The sequence below is a fragment of the Mastomys coucha genome, unplaced genomic scaffold (genome assembly GCF_008632895.1).
Source record: "Mastomys coucha isolate ucsf_1 unplaced genomic scaffold, UCSF_Mcou_1 pScaffold9, whole genome shotgun sequence".
NCBI classification, from domain to species: Eukaryota; Metazoa; Chordata; class Mammalia; order Rodentia; family Muridae; genus Mastomys; species Mastomys coucha.
In genome coordinates this window covers 44,347,816-44,353,694 of record NW_022196915.1, presented here as the reverse complement: position 1 = coordinate 44,353,694, position 5,879 = coordinate 44,347,816, and the positions used below count along the sequence as shown (strand labels likewise).

Here is a 5,879-nt window from a genome sequence, read left to right as displayed (position 1 = left end):
TGAGCCACCATGTGGTTGCTGGTATTTGAACTCATGACCTTCCGAAGAGCAGTCGGTGCTCTTCCCCGTGAGCCATCTCACCAGCCTGTGGACTGGTTTTATACGGACCTCCAGTGTAGACAGGTACTGCAAGGCCGGCGAAATGATACCTTTTCTGTAGATGATGGGGTGAAGCCATCTGTTTCGGAGCTGTGAATGAACTGGGCTCTTTTTATGTCACCCAACATTCAAGAGAAGCAAACCCAGCGACATGGTGATGCATGCCTTTACCTGGTCTACAGAGTGTCAGGACAGTCAGGGCTATGTAGAGAGAGCCTGTTTCAAAACAATAACTACAAAAGTCAGTGGGAAAGACCGATTGAAATAAACCTTCATGCCGAGCAGTGGTGGCACACGCCTTTAATGCCAGCACTTGGGAGGTAGAGGCAGGCGGATTTCTGTGTTCGAGGCCAGCCTGGTCTACAGAGCGAATTCCAGGAGAGCCAGGGCTACACAGAGAAACTCTGTCTCGAAAAAAAGAAAAAAACCTTCACAATATGCTATAGATAATAAAATTAAATCCCATAGCTCCATTTTGAATCAGTTGCTTTAAAAATGAAATCTAAAATAACAGTAAGCATGTAAGGTACTGAATGTTGTTACCAATCCAGAGAGTTCGTTTAAGATCTAGTGACTGCTTTTAATAGACTGCTTTACAAACAAATCGGATATAGTATATCTGCAAAAATTAGACACTGCCAATAGCAGCTGTTGGGCTTGGCACTTCTGCACTCTGGTGAGAAGGCAAGCTGGCGCACACACGTCGGACTCTTTAGAGTTATTTGCTAGCCATCCTCTAGTCCTTACAAGCCCTTCTTGGTGATAGACTCTCGAGAAAGTCTTTGCTAGGAGTACATCCATAGACATTATGAGAATGCTCTTCATTCGAGGTTCTTCCAGACGACTAGGTTATAATTTGTAATACCTGTAACTCCAGTTCCCGAGGATCTGATGACCTCTCCTGGCTTCCTTGGGCGCCTGTGCTTGTGGTGCACAGACATGAAAACAGTCAGTACACCCATACACACAACGTAAAAATAAACAGATTTAAAAGGATGTAGAATGCCCTTAACTTCAGACAGAAGCTGCTCCTGTAGAGAGGACCAGCTAGGCCTTACATCTTCTATCTAGGACCTCCTTCCCCAAACTACTGTGCTCCTAAAAGCTTAACAGACCCAAGGTGGGGTGGGGCAACATGATTAACTTGCTAAATCTCTGCCTAAATTCCTGTCTTGTACCTTCACTAACTGCTAAATTCAGAGCCCCTCTGCCTTGTAGAGTCCTCTACTTCTACATCTTTACTCTAAGTTGCTTTTCTTACTTTTGGGACAGGTGCTGGATCCCTATCATATTCCTACATCCTCTGCCGAGAGTGGCCAGACTACCTAAAATCCATCACAGGACACCTCTTTGCCAAATCTGGAGTTTTCATTACTTAAAACATAAGATGGATCTATGTGAGTTTGAAACCAGCCTGGTCTACAGAGTGAGTGAGTTCCAGAATAGCTGGAACTTACACACACACACACAAAGAGAGACAGAGACAGAGAGAAAGAGATAGAGAAAGACAGTGACAGAAGAAGGAAAGAAAGAAAACAGAAAAAAACCACCACCAACAAAATCCACACTATGAATGGATAAAAAGAAAAAAGTCAAAAAGCTAGGATGTTGCTCAATTTGTAGAGTTCTTTTTTTTTTTTTTATGTGTATGAGTGCACTGTAGCTGTACAGATGACCGTGAGCCATCATGTGTGTGGCTGCTGGGAATTGAACTCAGGACCTCTGCCAGCCCCACTCTCTCTGGCCCTGCTCGCTCCAGCCTGATCCAGCGTAATACACTGTAGCTGTCTTCAGAGGCACCAGAAAAGGGCATCAGATCTCATTACGGGTGGTTGTGAGCCACCATGTGGTTGCTGAGATCTGAACTCAGGACCTCTGGAAGAGCAGTCAGTGCTCTTACCCGCTGAGCCATCTCGCCAGCCCAATTTGTAGAGTTCTTGCTTAGCATACTCAAGGTCCTAGGTTTAATCTCCAGAAATTCAAAAACTAGGCATAGTTGCATATGCCTTTATTCCTTTTTTTTTTTTAGATTTATTTTATTTTATGTGTATGAGTAAGTACATTGTAGCTGTACAGATGGCTGTGAGTCATCATGTGGCTGCTGGGAATTGAACTCAGGATGGCCCTGTTCGCTATGGCGTAATACACTGTAGCTGTCTTCAGATGCACCAGAAGAGGGCGTCAGATCTCATTATGGGTGGTTGTGAGTCACCATGTGGTTGCTGGGATTTGAACTCTGGACCTTCGGAAGAGCAGTCAGTGCTCTTACCTGCTGAGCCATCTCGCCAGCCCCTAACTCAGCATGTGGACTGTAAAAGCAGGAAGATTAAGAGTTCAAGTCACTTCCTGTCCCGGCCACCATCGGAGAGCAGCAGCCATGGCTCTGTGGTACCCCATGACCGTGGGCCTCAACAAGGGCTACAAAGTGAGATCAACAAACTGAGACACAGTAGGTGCTGCGAGTGCCTCACCAAGCACACCAAGTTCGTGGAGGACGTGATCCGGGAGGTGTGCTGCTTCGCACCCTATGGGCTGTGCACCATGGAGTTGCTCAAAGTGTTCAAGGACAAGTCCATCAAGTTCAAGTTCATCAAGAAGAGGGTGGGCAGATACATCCATGTCAAGAGAAAGCGGGAGGAGCTGAGCAACGTGCTGGCAGCCATGAGGTAGCCAAAAAGGATTGATGGACCCTTCCCCCAATAAAAGATCCTTCCTACAAAAAAAAAATTCAAGTCATCTTTGACCACAAAGTGAATTTGAGGCTGGCCTAGGATTTATGAGACACTGCTTCAAAACACAGGAAGGAGAAAGAACTATTCCAAGGAACAACAGCTAAATAACTTTACTAAGTATCAGGCAAAGAGCCACACAGCATGAGCAGTCACAGAAAAAGACCTTTTGAGACAAGGTGTTGCCATGTAGCAGAGGCTGGCCTAGAGCTTTCAGCGACCATCCTGTCCTTTAAATGGGGCATAATGGGCCGTCCTAGTAGGAATACGAAGACTTTGTTGCCCAGTTTGATTTGAACTGTGCAGACCTGGCCCAAGAGGTTTCAGTGGAGAAGAATTTCAGGATGTGGCCTAGAGAGAGTTTTTGTGATATTTTGGTGGAGAATGTGGCTGCTCCCTTGTCTGAAGCATCTACCTAAGTCTGAGGTAAAGAGATTTATATTAATTGCATTGACAAAGGAAGTCTCAAAAAAGCCCAGCAGACACTTTGTTCTCTGGTTAAGTCTCATGAAGAGTGTTTTGAACAAGCACAGCAAGCTTAGAAAGGAAAAATATAAAATATGTGGTTCAAGTATTAAAGGGATAGCAGGAAGTTAAATGAAAAACAGAAGGGATTACTGGGACAACTGATGCCGGTTAGCGGGAGCTAAGAAATTAGTGGTGTTTAAGAAGAGACCAGCATTATCACTGAGGTGATATCTTCTGGGAAGTGTTTTCTGAGAGCACAAAGAAGCAGTGTTCCAGGGATAGCCATGGTTGTACCTCATGCTGCAGCTGTACTTGGTAATGTGTAAGAGTCACCCAGGTGGTACTGGTTTTCAAGGCATGAAGGGGTCATGAAGAGCAGTTGAGGCTCTGCACTGGGAGAGGCCATGGAAGGTCATTGGTGAAGGTGCAGCCTCAGTTGTAATTGATGGCCCAGAACTGAAGGGGTCATGCAAAGGAGCTGAGACTTTGCACCATGAAGAGAGCCTGTGAGAGGCTATTGGTGGAGCCTAGTTACAGCAGAAGACTTCAGTGTATTGGAGATGCTAGTACCACAGGATGATCACCAAGAACAGCAGTGGCAGTGGAGTGGACCAACCTGAGCTTAGCATGCTACAGTGGGCAGAGATGGAGAAGTGACAACAGCCCTTTTTGGAAGAGCCCAGAAGATCATGTGTGGATCCCAGACATTGGAACAAGAACCTGTAACATAAAAGTTGCCTTGGAGAGCCCAAAATGCTAAAGATACCAGAGCCAATCTCCTGAGGAATGATGCTAACAGGGATGGAACCAGCCCAGGAAAATAAGTTTCTGTGGTCAACAAAAATGAAAAAGGAGTTGGAGGTCTGAAGACCGCTTTGGCATCAGACACAGAGATGCAGAATTTGGAGTTTGCCTAGCTTGTCTCCTGACTTGGGGACTGCAGTTAAGTGATTGGATGAATCTCAGAACAGACTTTGAACTTTGGACTTTTAACATTGTTGAGACCACTATAGACTATGGGGATTTTGGACTAAATGTATTTTTTTATTATTATGCTATGGGTAGGTATGGCCCCTGTAGAATCATGTGTTTGAACAAATCTATGGGGGACAGGAAGTAGAATGTTGTGGTATGTATATGCTCGGCCCAGGGAGTGGCACTATTAGAAGGCATAGCCCTGTTGGAGTAGGTATGGCCTTGTCAGGGTAGGTGTGTCACTGTGGTATGGGCTTTTATACCCTAGTCCTAGCTACCTGGAAACCAGTATTCTGCTAGCAGCCTTCAGATGAAGATGTAGAACTCTCATCTCCTCCTGCACCATGCCTGCCTGGATGCTGCCATGTTCCCACCTTGATGATACTGGACTGAACCTCTGAACCTGTAAGCCAGCCCCAATTAAATGTTGTCCTTTAAGAGTTGCCTTGGTCATGGTGCCTGTTCACATCAGTAAAACCCTAACAAAGAAAGATGAACACAGGTTTAGTGTGGTGGAACTGCCCTGTCCAGCCACAGAGTCATGGTTTACCTGTCATCATACATTTGTCCAGACCAGTAGAATACATAAAGCTAAAAGTGACCCTAAAGTAAACTATGCACCTGCATAAAGATAGTACTGTGTGGAGGTAGCTGTGTAACAAATGTGTCCCTCTCAGGGACATAATAACAGTGGATCTAGATACATGGGCATGGCTGGAGTAGGGAGGAGTATAGAAAAGTCAGATGCACAGACACAGAAAGCAGGGATTGGGTGGTCTGCATTCTCTGCTAGAAAAAACACAGCACCCAAAAGCTCGGGGTGTTTATAAAGTTGAACACAAAGACAAGGTTATTGCATACAGCTGAACAAGGAGGCGGGGTTTGTGGTGGATGGCTGGATCAAGGAGATGTAGTTAGCTAACCTTGGTAGGAGCAGGCTCTGTAGACGGAACGGTCTGTATCTGGGGAGAGAGAATGATGGTGGGACATTCTCTGCACACACCATCAACGTTTTTGCATTTGGTCCCCCAAAGAAAGCTCTGCCATTTGCCTCTGAGCTTCACCCAGGAGGAAGGGTTTGCCGGTCCTCCGTGGATCTGTGGCTCTGGGGTCCTTGACAGGGCCATGAGGATTTCTAACAACAAACGCTCACTTGGGATGTGACCCATTGCGGCAAACTGTCATGGTTGAGATTCTCTTTCTCTTTTTGTTTATCATTATTTGATATTGTTTATTATTGATGGAAGTATCATGTTTAGCTGGTCATTGGTCATGGCGGTGCACTTACGACTCACTCAACTGAAAATCAGGGCCATCTCTTCATCCTTTTCTTGCATAAATTTTTTATGAAGCAAGGAGTGGTAGGACATGCTTGTGATGCCATGTTCAGGGAGCTGCACCAGGAGGATTGTCACAAGTTCAATAAGACATAGGAACTGCTAGGCCTGTCAGGGCTACATGGAAAGACCATTTCAAAACAAATCAAACAACATCAAACAAGAGGGGGGGGAACAAAAAAATCCTACAGTTTTATGAAGAAGCCTTATAGAAGTCCAGCAGGGTTTTCACTTTCCTTTTTTTTTTTTTAAAGATTTATTTATTTATTAT

At 45.2% G+C, this 5,879-nt stretch overlaps 1 pseudogene; it reads left to right on the top strand.

The window, feature by feature from the left end:
* Positions 1-2,359: 2,359 nt before the first annotated feature.
* LOC116084695 lies at positions 2,360-3,075 on the top strand (annotated as a pseudogene).
* The last annotated feature ends 2,804 nt before the right edge of the window (positions 3,076-5,879 follow it).